The sequence below is a fragment of the Empidonax traillii genome, unplaced genomic scaffold (assembly GCF_003031625.1).
Source record: "Empidonax traillii isolate 1590-97213 ecotype Southwest subspecies unplaced genomic scaffold, ASM303162v1 scaffold1:size7828297, whole genome shotgun sequence".
Lineage (NCBI taxonomy): Eukaryota > Metazoa > Chordata > Aves > Passeriformes > Tyrannidae > Empidonax > Empidonax traillii.
Genome location: NW_020955194.1, coordinates 6,768,790 through 6,786,480, shown reverse-complemented (window position 1 = coordinate 6,786,480; position 17,691 = coordinate 6,768,790). Strand labels below are relative to the sequence as shown.

Below are 17,691 nucleotides of genomic sequence, written 5' to 3'. Positions count from 1 at the left end.
GCCCCTCAGTTCAGGAAGGATATTGAGGTGCTGGAGCGGGTCCAGAGAAGAGCAACGAGGCTGGTGAAGGGACTTGAGCACAAGTCCTATGAGGAGAGGCTGAGGGAGCTGGGGTTGTTTAGTCTGGAGAAGAGAAGGCTTAGAGGTGACCTCATCACTCTCTTCAACTACCTGAAGGGAGGTTATAGCCAGGTGGGGCTTGGTCTCTTCTCCCAGGCAACCAACAATAGGACAAGGGGACATGGGCTCAAGCTCTGCCAGGGGAGGTTTAGGTTAGATGTTAGGAAGAAATTCTTTACAGAGAGGGTAATCAGGCATTGGAATGGCCTGCCCAGAGAGGTGGTGGATTCACCATCCCTGGAGGTTTTAAAAAGAGATTGGATGTGGCCCTTAGTGCCATGATATAGTAATTGGAGTTGGATCAGGGGTTGGACTTGATGATCTCGGAGGTCTTTTCCAACCCAACCTATTCTATGATTCTATGATGATTCTATGATTTTATAGTTGTCAAGCTGTTTATTTAGGAATACAAGGGAAAGATTAAGAAAAGACACAACAGTATTTTTCTAGGACCGTAAAAACTGTAGTTCATACAACTAATCAAACTGGAGAAAACCTAGAGAAAATACCTGAGTATAGTCTGATGTGCTGATATTGAGGATTGATAAAGATTTGGATAAAGATTGCTTTAAACATTTATTAAAATTAATAAGTTTGCATTTTTCGTTTGACGGTGCTGGACCCATCTGGGGCCAACTTGTAGCATCAGTAGCTGCAGCAATTATTTTCAGTGCTGCTGTTTTGTAATTTTGCCTTTGAAGTACACTTGGTGTAGGATTCTTAATGTATCTTCAAAAGATAAAACATTTTTTTCTTAGCATAATTTGATGCTACAAATACACTTCTTAGTACCACTAGTAATATTTCACCTCTTCAAAGGAGAGTGTTCCTTGTAGTACAGTGATCAGGATACATGTTGATGAGTCAAATTGTTTTTTTCTCTCCTCTCTATTTCAGATAAGCATAAGAGATAACCCTAAGGTGACTGCAGGGCTTTCCCAAATTGCCAGTCAGCAATAAGAGAAAATAAATTATCCACTCTTGCACAAAGAAGTGCAACTATAAGCTGACAACAAATATAAGATATAAATTAAATATGAGCTCTGAATTACAAGATACTTTCTAAACATTCAAGGAAGGAGATTATGAAGGAATTTCCAGCAGGAGTTTTAGAGAAAAAATTATTTAAGTGATCTTGACATAAGAATTGGTATAAGAATCTCTATTTCCTGCATTGATTGAGATGATAGACAACTAAAAATATTGACCTAGAAGATCTGGCCCTGTTCTGCCATTAGGAACATTGGATTACTTTATTAAGGTAGAGAAAACCAGGACATTTTTTAATTCTTTCTAAGTCAGTACCTACTAGGTACACTGTACAACAGTGCTTAGGAGTAGTTTTACTGTGATACAACTTGATGGATTTAATTTTTGTTTGTGTATAAATAATTTTATTTAGTATTTAAGTATGTATCACATATTTTTATGTAAAAGGTTTTTTTCATTAGGCCTCCAGTATCTCTACATGTTCATTTTGGTGAAATAGATCTTATGATTTTTTTTAATAAAAGATAGAATAATACATTTATATGCAGATTAAATTAAAAGCTAAATAACTGTTGGCAACTCAAGAAATAGATCAAAATATTAATTTATGAAATCTTCTGTTCCTTATTTATTTTTGGATGATTTTTCATTAACATATGTTTATTATGTAACTTTTTTGATTCTAACATTTTAAAGTTTAATTTCAATGTCTTTTATCTGCAGGGGCTAATTCTTTTACTATTACATTGTGTAGCCACCTTTTCAACAGGGCCTGATTCACAAAGGAGTTAATAATTCTACATGTTTGAATGTCTTGATGGGACCTGATAGTCTTTTAAACATGTTTTTCGCAATAGATCTGCAGGATATTTCAGGCTGGAAAAAAACTGGTATATAATACTGTGAGTTATTTCTAAAAACTTTTTTCTATTTCCTCATCAAAATGTTTATTTGTATAATAATAGGAACAATGTTATATTCTAATGAAAATTTTCCATTGAAGACAGTATTTATTACCTCCATAATGCTTTGTTGAAAATCTGTGGCAAACTAAAAAAAAACAAAACCAAGCACAAGAATCCCTTAAACCAAGTGTAAGAATCCCTTAAAAAGAAAGTGGAGAAGTCAAAGATGAACTGAAAACCTTACATATGAATTAATTTTCTAGTCCGGCTTAAAATTTCCAGTGTGCCTGAAAATCAAAGAATAACTCCTCTCCCCGAGGAGGAAGAAACAGGAGAAAGAACCTGAACTGAACCCAAACTTACCATAACCTCCATTCCCCATCTCCCTGCACCACTCAGGGGGAGGAGGTGAGAACTGGGAATAAAGTAAAGCCCAGGAAGGAGGGAGCGGTGGAGGGGAAGGTATTTTTAGGATTTGGTTTGCTTCTCATTATTCTACTCTGATCTTGATTGGTAATAAATTAAACTAACTTCTCCAAGCTGAGTCTGTTCTGCCCATGATGGTAATTGGTGAGTGAGCTCTCCTTGTCCTCATCTCAGCTCATGAGACATTTGTTATTCCTCCTCTCCCCTGGCCAGTTGATAAGGGAGTGTTAGAGCAGCTTTGGTGGATACCTGGCATCCAGCTGGGGTCAACCCACCACATGCAGGTAGCTGAGTGACTCCTGACTGAGCATCAAAACAGGAAACTTCTTTCTATAGGAGGAGCTTCCCAGGGGAGGCATTTTTACTGGATAAGTCCAAGAAGTTGGTAGTACACTTTTCTGAAGGAGAGTTAATTTTAAAATCTGGGTTTGTTGTGGATAGCAATGTTTGAGGGACAAAAAAAAAAAAAAATTCGAGTTTAGTTAATGTTTTGTTTCGAGTGCTGATATTTTGCATTAAGTTCTATGTTGTTGTGCAGTAATATGGACGCAAAATATAATTACTTAACAGGGAAAATGCTGTGCCCTGGTTGTTTTATTTTCAACTTCCTTTCAAAAAAGAATTTTTATTAAGAATGACCCAGTTTTACAGGCACCCTAATTTCACTGAATTGAACAAATAATTTTACTGAACTTCCTGCAGTTACCTCTACTTCAAAAAACTGGATAAAAGGTAATCATAGAGATAGGGTGAGATCCTGAATAATAGAAAAGAAAGTCTTAGGTTTCTAATTCTACTTTTCTGAGGGAGTTATAAAGCTTAAATGAAATAAAATGTGTTTTGAAATTTGACCTGTCTAAATATATATATATATATATATATATATATATATAAATGTGTGTGTGTGTTTGAACTGTGTGATTATTGTTATTTTGAGAAGAAATATAGCAGGCATCAAGAAGGTAAAAGAAAAATCCAGAAGGGATCAGTTTAGGGTTTTTTTTTCTCTGAGAGATAATATTTCCCAGAAAACGAAAATCACTTCTGCTTTAAAGATATTGTGTTAATTCTGGAAAAGAGATTCAATCAATAAAGTGTGAAAGGATTTTAATCACACTTTCAGCAAAAATCTCGATGTGGAGTTAATAATAATATTTTTATAATAATGAAAATGTCATATCATCTAGATTTCATATATAACCATGTGAAGTGTCCCAAATTAATTATGAGACATGGGTTTTAATTTTGATCACTCAGTTCCTACAGCTAAAAATAGCTTTTCCTTCTTTCTTCTGTCACCATTTAAAAAATATTTTCTGAGGAAATGGAAAACAAATTTCCTGAGGATGAAGGCTCTGAGAATCTTGGGATTAATACTTATGTACCTTATCCTGTTTATTGTCTTTATTTCATGTGTGAAATAATACACCATATACCATTCAGTGAGGTTTAATCCATCAAATTTTGCATATGCCACACAGTGGATATGTTTTAGTTTTGATTTTTTTTTCCTAACCTACCCTCTGAATTAGTGGCACATTAAGGAACTGACTTGCAGTTGCCATTTCAGTAGGCATATAATCTTTCCATAGATTTTCTTTATTCTGCTTTGCTGCTTGTAGCTCTGGGTATCATAATATGAATTTTTCTAAATAAAAATAATCCTCTAGAAAAATTTTGGCCTCAATTTCAAAGGTTAGATGAAAGGAAAAGAGGTTTGTGTCAAAATCTTACACATCAGGGTCATTCATATTAATCAGTCTCTTCTGTAAAGCTATAATAACTTATTCATGGTGGTGGAAAACTTTGTTTGCTATGGTTAAACCACAAAAAAAGTTAAACTTTTTCCTCAGGTATGTTTGTTGCCATTAAAGATCAAGCCTTAGAGAAAAGTGGCGATTAAACTGCTGATGACCAATATAAGAACTAAGTTTACTTACAGAGTGCAACATAGCAGTGCAGAAAACTCATCTGGAAACAATTTTACTCTCAAAGACAATTTTCACTTGATACTAAGAAGACTGTGTTGAGAAGATGCTTGATAAATACTATTTCTTTCTCTGTTTGCAAACCCAAGCGTAAAATGAGACTCAAATATCAAATGGGAGACACATATGTCTTCTCCTACTGTTTGGCTAATGTGCTGAAAAATACCGTGTGAACAGCCATCCTGAGCTGCTGAAGTACACTAATTTATTACTGTAAAATGGAACAATGACTGGCAGTACTCACAAAACCCCAGGGAAGTTGTGTGAAAAAAATGAATGAGGGGTTGATGTAACCTCTGCCTGCTTTCAGAGACTGAGCTCATCTTCGAAAGGGAAGTAGAAGTTATGTATTGCTTGGAGATGCCTGCATTGACAGTTGTGAGCTTTACAGTTCTCCAGATTGGAAGCTGTGCAGCCTCATTAGCACAGAGTTGCTCCCAACCTGAAGTACAAAACTCGACAGCTTGTGCACTCTACTGGGCTGTTTCATGCCCAGTCAATGCAGGCCAAGCCAACATCACCTTGCCTTATAAATAAATGTAAGTTGTTTTTTTTTTTTTTTTCACTAGAATAGGTTCAGGTATTTATATGGGGAGGGGGGAGGGAATAAAAGCAAAAAATCAAATTAAAAAAGAAATCATGTATATGTTTGTATTTTCATACATTTTTGGTGTGGTATTTTTTGTTTTGTTTTTGGTTTGTTTTTTTTTTCTCCTGGCTTCTCAGAGAGCCCTGGTAAACTATTGCTCTCCTTTAGTATCCCTATTTCTGGCAGTTAACCTACTGTCTAAACACACATTGAAACAATTAGAATGTCTCAAATATTTTTTCCAAAGGCATAAAAACTATAGGAAGTCCAGGCAAAATGAATAAATTGATTATCAAAAAGGTTAAATTTCCTCCCAAATATTTTAATTGCTTAGAAATCCCAAATAATGTTGCAAGGTTCTTCTGTATCTTCTTATATCTGTCTACCAGAAATTGCAGTCCTCCCCAGAGAGACCTTAAGTATAACACTTCATAAAACAGTCAAACACCTTCATGCTTAAACCTGGCATTGGAGCATTTTCTAAATGAATATGTGTTATTTATCCCAGGAAAGGAAATTTGGGGAGATAATATGAAGTATTGCAGGAATTCTCTTGTTTGCTGTTGAATTCACATGAAAAAGGCTTGAATGCTGAGAATAAACAAAACAAAATAAGGAGCAGTATAAGCACTTATAGTAATGAAAAGCATATGAAACTTTGTTAACTGTATTTTTTTTTCATGTGTCTTCTCAGCCTTTCAGGATTATCCAGTCTTAGTTCTTTCTGATATTTATAATATTTTTTTTTGTTTTTAACTTCATTACCTTTATTTCTTTCAGTTTGGAAGAGGAAAAATTGAAGCAGTTTCTTTTTTTCTGATAGAAAAATTTCCTGGTCTTTATTTTCCTCTCCATCTGGACATAAACCCACAAATTCATCTTTATCTGTACAGATGATGGAATCTATATCTATTTGTCTACTTCAGTCACATCTCCTTTCTTCTGACATAAATCTGATCCTATATTTGTACATTCCACATGTTGCCTTCCTACAGTATTAGCAGAGGGCTATGACACCAGTGACCCTAAAATTGCACAGCTCCAGATTGCACTCAGATCTCATTCCCATCAGTATTTCTTACACTGTACAGCAAAATTCATCATTAATAATTAAATTGTGTATTTAAGTGTACCTATATGTGTGGAGGAGGACAATGAGGATACACAGAAGGTGAATTAGTTCTTAAATTGAAAAATCCCTGAAGAAATTTTAAATAATCAAAGATCAAAATCTATTTCGGCTCTGTGACCTTATCTTGAAAAATATACTTGCGTTTTCTTTACCTCAGTGCATTTGAGGTAGCAAAAAGGCTGCACAGAGTTCAAACACAGTGAAGCATCACTCAATAAGTTGGTCTCAGTGGAATATTTGGGTTATAAGGTGCTCTTACAACCATTTCTAATTTCATTGAATTTCTTTATAAAAACGTTCATTCCTTCAGTGGCTGGAAAGGCATAAATATGAGTTTGTAGGCCAGGTAGTATGGGTTTATAGGCCGGGTTCTTTAAGTAGGGGGTCTGTGCAGAGCAGGATTGTGAACACAAGTGGGGTATGCAAGAAGGGCACCGCTGAATGTGCAAACAGGAGGGCCCTGTTGAGTGTGTGTGCACAGCCCCATTGTGAGCACCAGGGCACTGCTACAGTGTCACTGCTGCTGTCACCTGCTCACACAAGGCAGGAGAAATTGCCACCTTTGCCACCTCTTGTGCCCTGGGAGCAAGAGGTGTGTGGTGCTCCTCTTCCTGAGACTGCCTATGGTCCACCTGTGGCTACCTGGGCTCTGCTAGTGGGCCAGAGGAGGAGGAGATGTGGGATGGAGGCAGCTGCATTGGCACAGCAGCAAACCCATCCCCAGCCCCTAGACAGCTCCCTCCATCCCCATCTGACCAACCAGCCTCTCCGTCCTGCCCTGGTTCTCACCTGGCACCTCCTCTGCAGGCTCAGGAGCCCCTTCACAGAGTGGGAGTTGATGTTTGCCTTCTCCTCCATGGACATCTCCATCGTACTCTGTCACAGAGGTGCTTGGGAGCTGCTGCCTCCTGAGCAAGGTGTCTCTTGAGAGTGGGCACCCCAGTTCCCTGTGCTCCTTAAATACCCCCACTGCCAGTGTCACAATGTGTCACAAAGTGCCCTGGGACACCGCTCTGTTCCAAAGGGCCCCCACCTCCCCACCTGGCACCCATAACAACCACAGAACTGGCTGGAAATGTCTGGAACTGGCTGGAACCATCTAGAAACGATTGGAACTGCTAATTCAGTATGCACTGCGACTGTCTGGCCTGCAAACTTATAACTACACAGTGCAAGATTCCTTGTTGTTTATAAATATATATAGGGTTTTGTGGGTTTTTTTTTCTGTTCAGTAATAATTTATAATGTTTAATTTTTCAATGTGTGTCTACTACGTTACATAGGTTTAGGGGAAAGATCAGTGGAAACATATCTTTTGAGGTTGATTTGACCCAATCTGTGGAATTTCTTTTTGATTTTGTGCTGATTTTGGCTGGGATAGAGACCATTTTCTTCATGTTAGCTTGTACGGAGCTGTTGAAACAATTCTTGCAGTAAATTGATTTTTTTTTTTTTTTTTAATAACCTGTAGAAGTTATTATTTGGATGTCCAAAGTCCAAATCCTTTCTCCTGTGCAACTTCCATGCTGAACTCAATATCTAGTGTTATAATTCCCTTTTCATCTTTAATCAAGAGTTTCTGTGGCTGCAAAGACTTTGCATGAGTTGACCACTACAAATTATGGTTGTTAGGGCAAATTTGAGCCATCTTACCTGATCATGAGTCCCAATGTCACTGTAGAAAGCAGTCCGACAACCAAATAAATATTCTATGTCTGTTCATTAAAACAGAATGAAAAATTTATTTGATAATGTATAAAAAATTTGTCTTTCAGTTGAAGATGATGAATTTTTCTGATTGAAACTTTTTCCAGAATTTAATTTCAAAAATATTACTATGGTGTTTATAGAGTCAGGATGCAAAAATGTATTTCAGCATAATAATGTATTTTTTTTCTTTATCTAATTAGTCAATTTTGTATTGGATGTATTCTAGGATATAGCATTATGAAAGAAAGAGAAATGCTCTAATGTTTTGATTTTTGTCTTTGAAATTCAATGCAGCTAAGCACATTAGTGAGCTTACCTGATCCACAAAGGTACCCGAGAAAGCTTTTTATCTTAGTCTTGTGGGATTTAGATTCCTAACTCAATTAAATCCATTCTATTTCTTTAGATTTGCTTCACATTCACAAGCCAAAACATTCATACTAAGCTTTAAAGCAAACTTTGGTGAAAGGAGTAAAGTTTTCTTCTCAAACTCAAATAGTAGTGATTTTAATTTCCTTTGCCTAATGAGATTAAAGTACTGAACTACTGCATTACTCTGGTGACCTCTTTCTCTTTGATAAGCTGTCTCAAGTGTGGCAAACGTGACGTATGGGAACAGAGGAAATGTCAAACTGGGGAGCAAAGATTTACAAAATTTAATAACTTTTATAGGCTTTAGCTTCTCGACTTAATATGGACAAAAAAAAAGAGAGAGGAAGGAAAATGCCAGATGTTATAATAATATGGGTTCTTCTAAAACAGAAATAAGTGTACGAACAGATTTATAATGACTTTTTGTAATCCATGGAGTGCAGATTTACTGTAGTTAATATTTTCTCTTTAAAGTTCAGTTAATATTGTTGTTCCTTGCTAAGTCTTTCAAGAATTTCCTATTGGCTTAAACTTCTATGTTTTGTACTTAGTAACATCTGCAGGAAAAGAGCATATAGCATAAAAAATTCTTAAATTAAAAATTTCTATTTTATAAGGAAATATGTGCTTTCTTTAGCTGTTTGATGATAAATTATCACAGTGTTATACATATATAGAAGTTTTTCTTCTGGTTTTGTAGCACCGGCATATTTTTTTCTTTTTTTTTTTTCTCTTTTTGTCCCCATAGTTATATTCTACTTTTGGTAGTCATTAAATTAAAGTATTTTTTTGTATGAAAGAGGATCTACAAATTGACAATGGCTAAGTTTCTGATTTTGGTTAGTATGTATTTTCTAATTATTTATGGTTGTTGGTGCTGTATTGTGTGCTGGTAGTAAGCTTCAGAGTAATGCCAAGAATTTATTTTTCCTTTGAGTCATTCACACAGAAAATGCTAAAGGGCTAAAAAGAAATGCAAAGGAGAAGGCAAAGTTGTCTTTTATGAAAGTTGGACACTTGTCTAAATGTACACAAAGCAGTGCACCTGTATCACTGTATAATAGCACAGCATGGAATAGACTGATAAAAGGACAACTCTATTTTAAAGTAAATGTATCACTAGCTGAAGATACATCTTCGTGGAGGGTGTGATTTGTGGGGTTTTTTCCCATCTTTGCCCCTGTCTGATGGCAGGCAATGCAGGTCCTAATCCAACCTGTCCTGTGGAAAATCCCTGTGGTGTTCCACTGCAATGGTGCTCATTGTGAGGACACACATGGGTGCCTTTGCAGCAACCAGGACATAAAACAGCTGCCCTTCCAGACCTCTTTGCCCTGTGCCTCCCTCCTCCTCCCAGGCTCAGCCTTTCAGTCCACCCCCTCCTCCACTGTCCTGCCCAAAAATTCTGTCCTCAATTGTTTAAATATTTCTAAGGTCTCTCAAAACTGCCAATGATTTCTAAAGCCTTGCTTAACAGATTCCTAATGGCATCATACGTTTGTATTAACATATCGATATAAATATTGACATCATATCCCTGTTCGAGAACACTAAATACAAGGTCAGTTCTTTTTGCATGCAAATGCACTCACAGTTATTCAAATTGAAGCAGTGATATGCAGTGAAGATTATTTAAAAATTCTTGCCAGCATGGGGAAAAATAAATAACTTTGTCATATTGAGGGAAGAAAAAGAGAAGCTTAGAAGCTTCCTGGAACTACTTTGTATTCTTAAATGTTAGACTGCATTTTAACTTATCTTTAGTTGCAGGTATAGATGCAAATATCTGTCTGACACATACATGGCTTTAAGTAAATCCTTATCTCCAATTTCAGTCTAATAGGACTACCTGTAGGCAAGAAATAGTCATCAAAACTACTTGGAGTTATATGCAGTTAATATATTATTTCACAAAGAATATTAATATTTTAAATCCAAGACCAAAGTTCCAATATATTATCTCTCTTCTGGTATTTTAAGAGTGAAAGCAATGTATAATAGATTAATAAACAGAAATATGTAACTTTAAAAAATACATACTATTCCTGGTAATATCATGACCTATTTATACTTAATAATTATCTGGTTAGAACTTTTGATCTGAAGTTTTAAAGTAAAAAGTGACCCTTTGATTCAAAGTCTGTTTAAAATAAAGTATTTCTTTCAACCTCAACTCTTTCTGAAGCTCTCACTGAAATTCTTTGTGTTTCTGCACAGTTCTCGTCACACAGTCATGATCATGCAGCTTAAGAAATTTCCACTGGATAAGTCACAGGAACAAGGTGTTAGTACTCTGCTGTGCACATGTTGTAATTTGATTAATTTTAATCCTCTTGCATTACGAACTAATCTGCTGAATTTTCTTATATTTACTCCAACTGGACAGTTTTCACATATTTAGTTATCACAGTTCAGCTGATATTCAGCAACTTTGTGATATTCAGTGGTTGAGTTCTTTGTAGGAAAAAGTTTAGAGGTATATAGTGCAGCTGGTACCCAAATACTACTCAAATTGCAACATCAAAAAATCTTTGATCTTTCTCATACTGTCCAAAATTAAGCTACTGGAGAACAGAATGTATTTTCAGAAGCAGTTTCAATAATGAGAGATTATGGAAGAGATTAAATAATTTGCCATCTGCTGTACAACATGACACGCCAGTATGGCCCAGAGATTCTCTTTTCTTGGAAATCTCCTTTCTAAAAAGGCACTCTTACAAGTGCTTGTTCAATTTTTAGAAACTAGTGTAACCTTTCCCCATAGTAGTTTCTCTTCGGGTTGGGGTTACTATTTTGTTTTAGTCACTTTGTTTAATCATTCCAGAGGGAAATCTAAGAGCAATGTATACCAGACTTAATTTCCTCATATACTCAGTTGAGATTCTGTGTCTAACCGTATATATGTAATATGTATATATAAAAGTTTATATAAAAAGTTATATAATATGTAGAAATTGTATGACAGTGGCACTGAGAAGAACTTGCCTTTCCAAATAAATCATAGTATGTCTGGGGAGTAGGGAGGGAAGTGATTTGTACTCTTAGGGTCCTAAAAGAACCACAGATAATCTAGTATAGCCACATAAGAAACCGAGGATGTAGAACTGTCCTCAAATAAAATTGTATAGTAAATATAACAACCAAGAAACAATTCACTTCAGAGGGGCACCAAAATTAATGCTGCTTAATATCAGGCTTTGGAAACTAATCTAGTAAACAAACTCTTGTGTTATGTGATTGTGGATTACATTATGCTGCCATCTCTATGCTGGAAAATGTACAGGCAGTCTCTGAGCTGAAAATGGATAATTAAAAGAAGGAGCACACAGAAGTACACAGAAGATTAGGGACCTGTGTACTGGGTCTGTCTGAGATGGAATTATTTTTATTCATAGCAGCCTTTATGGTGCTGTGTTTTGTATTTGTGAGTAAAAAAGTGTTGATAACACACCAGTGTTTTCACTATTGCTGAGCAGTGCTTGCACCACATCAAGGCTTCTCTTTTTCCCATTCTACTTCCCAGGGCAGGTAGGTTTAGGGGTGGGGACAAAACATGTGACCTGGATTGGCCCAAGGGATATTCCACGCCAAATAACATCATGCATATCAATAAAAGTGAGGAGGTTTTGGCTATCAGGGTAGCTGTTGTTCAGAGACTTGCTGGGCATTGGTCTGCTTATGGGAGGTGATGAGTGAGTGCCTCTGCATCACTTCTGATTGTTATTTTTTTTTTCTCTTTTCTTCACTTCTTAAACTATTTTTATCTTGACCAATGAATTTTCCCACTTTTGCTCTTCCTATCTTTCCTCTTTCCTGTTGCGCATGTGGTTTAGTGACAGAGAAGCTGTGTGGGTGCTTGGCTGCAAACCTGGGGTCAGCCCACCAGAACCTGATCAGTCAGTATGGGCCAGGCTATCTTTAAAGTGTGTTCTTCTGAAGCCTCCTAATTTATACGACGTGGTGAAGCAGAACAGGAGGATTTGAAAGATGCAAGAGGGACTGAGTGAGCAACAGGGATGAATTCTTAGTTTAGAGTAGGAACTTAGGAAATTCACCATTTGCTCTTCCATTGGTTGCTTTGTCTTGCACAGTATGTTTATTCTGTTTTTTTTCTTAAAAACATCTTTCATGTTTTAACTTTTTCTACTACAGGATAGTGATAATTAAAGGATTAGTATTAATTCAGGCAAAAATGCTATTTAATCTGGCTTGGATTAGGTAAAAGAGAGAGTGGCAAAAAAACCTTCCCACCAAATAAACAGAAAGGTATTTTCATGCTTATTATGCCTCTAAGTAGTCCAATATTGAGGCATATGTATTCTGTTTCATGTTAGTGCAGTATTCTAAAGCCAGGAAACACAGCATTAATTTATGGCAAGCCATAACTTTCTTTTTTTTCATTACTCCTCTTCTTAAGGGCTAGTGCATTTGCCAAGATTCTTCAGCTACCAAATCTGCCACTTTTAAAACTTATCTCAAGTGGGGCTGCAACAAGTTCATTTCTTAGGACCTAACTTCTTTAATAGATGATGATATCCAAAATAATTTTTCTATCTCCTTGAAATGTCCTTCAACATCTTTTTTGATTACTGGCACCCTCTCATAATAGCCTCTACACACATCTAGGCTAAGAACAAAATATATGAGCTTTTAGCCTAAAACAATTTTTACATGAGTTTTCAAGAGAATGAAAAATGGCATTTTGAAATGAAAATGCTGTATCAAACAGAAGTGCAGCATAGCAATATGCAGAGCTGTAATAACAGTCTTAGTGCAAAAGGAAATTTAATTGTGTATAAAATACTTGATGTGGACTTTTGATAATATTTTACCAATATTAATTTTTTTTTTTATTTTTCCAATTTTATACTGGTACTAAAACATCTAAACATAAGATTAGTCTAAGAATAGAACTGACCATGTTCTCTTTCTCATCTCCATAGTGTGTTGTCTTTCTAAGCTTTGCTTCTTCGTTCTTGTTAGAGCTTATTTTTATAGCAAATAAAATGCATACACAAACCAAAAACAGATAATCTTTGCATGTCTTCATAATGAGAATCCACAGCAGAATACCATGTGTTATGTTGCACAGAGCTAATTGGCTCAGGCACTGTAATGAGTGTGATAGAAAGTATAAACTCTTGATTTATTGTTTGACTTTTTGATTTTTTTTTAATGCTAGATAGCCTGAGCAAAAAGCAGAAAGAAACAAGCAGGGTAAAGAGAGAGGATCAAGAAAAGACTGTGATTTTGATGGTAAAATATCGTTGTGAAAATTGTTTTAAAGAAAGTAATCACTCAATAAACATTTTGAAAAGGTGATTTATGAGCAGCTAGTTAAGGAAAGACTCTTTTCTGAACATATTATGCCCATATTCTCCACCCTACCCAAAAATCTTACTGATACAATAACCTTTGCTTGCTTTCTCTACCTACACACTTCATTCTGCATTCCCTATCTGACCTCCTTGACAAATTCCCAGCTTTAGGAACAAGACTTGGTGCCCACTTTTCAGAATTTTTTGTGACTTATGAGATCTCTTCTTCATCAGGTTTGCAAAGGCCTTTAAAAAACTCTGAAGTAGCTGACAAATGAACAGGAGGCACAGTGACATTGTATAATCCTCTCTGTATGAAATTAAATCAAGAGCAGAAATACAAGCACAGATAATCAGGAAAAAATAAATCTGTTTTTATTTTATTAAACATTATTAAGTGTAATAAATTTAGGATAATTTGATGTTTTAGGAGAATTGTTTTCAGCTGTCACACCTAATTTGTTTGGATGTCTGGAAATCAGATTTTAACCCATGTATTGGAAACCTATAGACCTTTTCTAACCCTGAAACCTATAAATTGAATTGAAACTTTTGAATGAAACCAGACTGTATCAGTGGACTCAGGAGTTGTTAACTTTATATTTTTCTCCTTTTCAGTATGGAATTTGGCCTTGAAAATTATACATATGATACTGAAAAATTAAGGGGAAAACCTTCTCAGTAATTGTTAATATTCTGTGTGTTGGGTCCTATCCGCAGGTACAACCTGCAAGAAGTTTGTTTATCCAGCAGAATGATCTCATTATTAGGACAGTGATGTAGTGGGGTTTATTTTATACCCTGAAGCTGCTCAAGGAAATAGCTGAGTGAATTATATCTATCTTGGACCCTATATTGTGCTATTATGTGTAGAAATAAGTGGCATTATTAAAATGGAGATCAGGGACTACAAATATTTATTTGGAAGCAGTTCTGAAATTTCAAAGCTATTGAATTATTCAAGTATTTTTCAATTTATAAAATAAAATAAAAGATGATTGAGTGCTTGATGATGCGATTATATAAGTAAAAACATTGGAAAGTACTGAGTGTATTTTTTTCCCACAGTTGTTTTGAACCACCTAATTGTAGGTGTTGATTTTGTGTCAATAGCAGTCATAATTAAGAAGGGAAGCATTCAATATTTTCTTTGATCAATGCCCTACTTATACATAAAAAAAAATAAAAAGAAAATCCAGTCAAAATAGAAATGGACACAGTTACAACATGAAACTGAATAGAAGTACCTCAATCTATTTAATATTAACAAATCTGAATGAACATTAAGCCTTTGCTGTTCTCTGTCCCTATTTAAAAAATCAGTAACATGACTGTTTAGCATGTAAAAATGTGACATTTTTAAAGTGGAAAAGTCAATATAAGAAAATGTAATTAACTCTCTGAATGTAACTTTGTGTCTTTTAAAATATATATTTACATTTTTCAAGGAATTTGGAAATCAGGATTTTAATTAGGTATCTGATACATCCAAGTTTTTCTAAAGTGAAAAATGCATGTGTTCTCCACACATCAAATGCAGAGTGTACACGGAAAGTATCAGTTACCATACATGCATCCTATCATCTATCTGAGTGTTCACAGTAATATAATTTTTAAGGACATGACAGTTTATTTTTCTTTCTATTATGTGGTTTTAAGCTTCTACACTGCTTGGTTGCAGTGGAATAGGACCATTTTAGACAGAGATAGACAGTTATCTTCTGAAATATCATTGTTTTCACAAAATATCACAGAAGGTTGTCTGTGTCTTATGATAGGAATGATGAATTTCTATGATATCTCATAAGATTGCATTAGCACCTTCTCATAGATGAAGACACATTGGCTGAGCAGTAGTGTGAGGTATTTCTTGGAAGATTTTTAAGGGTTTAAGGCTTCCAGCTGTAATAAGGTTAATACAGTTCTAAGTGACTTGAATGTCAATGTTGGCAAAGTTTAACTGGTGTAAGTCCTGTAAGCAGGAAGAGAAACATTCTGATGTTCACTTCATTGAAGGACCACATTGAGAAGAGGACACATGTTTTCTTAAGATTATCATGAGTGTAACTGTAATAAAACACAGAATTACCAGGTGCTTGAGGTCAGAAGAGACCCCTGAAGGTCAAGTGGTCCAAACTCCTGCTCAAGCAGGACCACCTAGAAACAGCTGGATTCTGAATAGCTCCAAGGATTGGGAATCATCAACCTTCCTAGGACACTATTGCCAATCCTCAGTCACCCTTACAGTAAGAAAGTGTTTCCTGGTGTCCAGAAAGAGCCTACTGAGTTTCAATTTGCCTCTTGTGCTGTTACTTGGCTGGCTCCGTCCTCTTTTCAACTTCCCTTCAGATATTTGTATTCATTACTGAAATTCCCCCCTGAGCCTTCTCTTCTCCAGACTGATCAGTCTCAGCTTCAGTCCCTTAACCGTCTCTGTGACCCTTTGTTGGACTCTCTCCAGTCTGTACAAGTCTCTTATATTCAGAAGCCCAAAGCTGGACACAGCACTCTAGGTGTGGGCTCACTAGCGCTGAGTTTGGTTATGTTCTCTCTGGTTTTGCATGCAGGTATAGAATATTTGCCAGCATATTAAACTGTACTGCAGATGATCCTTGGCATGCTTTTATGAGAAACAGCATGCTGAAATAAAGCCGGTAGTATTTGCTCTGCATCCTTCAGTTGATACAAAGGCTTGAAACAGAGTTGCAATTTATTCTAATGGATTCAGCAAGCTAAAGGAACTGGGAACCATTAGAATTGAATATCCTGAGAGAGAAAACGTAACTAACAGACTAATAATATAAACCAAAGTGTACTAACTTAATTAGGCAGTGACAGGCAAGATTAAAATTTGATGATAAAGTATGATGAGGAACCCGTTACCTGGTAACTTATATAATGAAATTTACACTGCTAAGAGGTGTCTGTTAATTCATTTTTGGTATGGGGATATAGAGGCAGAGATAAATAGAATCAGATCAGAGAGGGAATGCACTTTCAGAAAGGTAAAAAATGAAATGATCAAAGATGTAATTGAATTCTGAAATAAATGGAAGTTAGTTTCTTAGAGTCCTGTGGGAAAGCTAATAGTGTAGCTTTCATTCACTTCAATTTCTGCAAGAGTACAACTAAGTCTTGTTAGGGCCTTGTAATTTTTACTAATTTTTAGGAACTGATGAGTAGGAAAATTGGAATAGGGACATATTATATTCCCTTCCTAGTTTTAGAACTAAATGCAAGAGGAGACAGTTCAAAGATATATGAAATATTTCTTTATGTGAATTCTGTTTACAGTGCAAATTCATTCTAAATTTTTAATATTTTTCCCCTCCATCTTTCAATGTTCACTTAAGTTATTTCTTAGACAGCAATGTGTGATGATGTCTGAGTCTTTCTTATTTTGCTCATATCATTCAAATATATATATCAGAAATAACTACCTGGGATGTTATTCTCCTAGGTAATAGGCCAATACATTGTCTAGGTTTAAAGTGCTAATACTGCTTTATCTTGCACAGTAGTTTGAATTCTCTGTTAAAGTCAGTATTCAACCAACTCTAGGATGACACTTTAGCTTTGCAAAAGTTGATTTTCTAACCTAGTTGTCTATCCAAGATTTTTTAAAGTTAATGAAGTGTCAAATTCAATGACCAAATATTTGTATGAGACATAGAAACTAACTTTAAGATGAAATAAATTGTCTTTTGGATATACTTATTATTTTCTACTGACTGGATTGGGGCCTAACTAACTAGCTGAGACTGGACACTGAGTTTTTAAGTGAATGAATGTAATGGTGAATTTCCATGGTTTAAATTCCTTGAGGAAAAAATTATAAGCTTTTGTTGTATAAAACATCTCCTTTTGTTGCTTTGGTATTCTTAATTAAAGAGGAAGAGAAAGGGAAGTTGTGGGTTTTTTTGTTTTAGGGTTTGGTTTTGTTGCTGGAGTTCAGAAAGTCTAGCAAATATAGTATTGCTTTCTGATGAACAGTTATTGTGGGACAGTATTAGTAGTGACTGATGTTATTCAACAAAACAAAAAATTATTTACATTAATTTGTAATGTACTTGTGGAAAGTCAGAAATTCCAGATAAGATCTGCTTATCATTTTCTTGAATAATCCATTAAAATTAGTGAT

General features: G+C 35.5%; 1 protein-coding gene across 3 annotated transcripts in view; it reads left to right on the top strand.

The window, feature by feature from the left end:
* Positions 1–17,691, top strand: part of IL1RAPL1 (interleukin 1 receptor accessory protein like 1) — a 701,129-nt gene that overhangs the window by 364,174 nt on the left and 319,264 nt on the right. The window contains exon 1 of one of the 3 annotated variants that reach the window (XM_027890384.1): positions 7,419–7,470. The exons of the other annotated variants lie outside the window; for them this stretch is intronic. The gene's annotated coding sequence lies outside the window, so the exon portion shown is untranslated. Of the gene's footprint in view, positions 1–7,418; positions 7,471–17,691 lie in introns of those variants that run through there. 3 annotated transcript variants of the gene reach the window in all.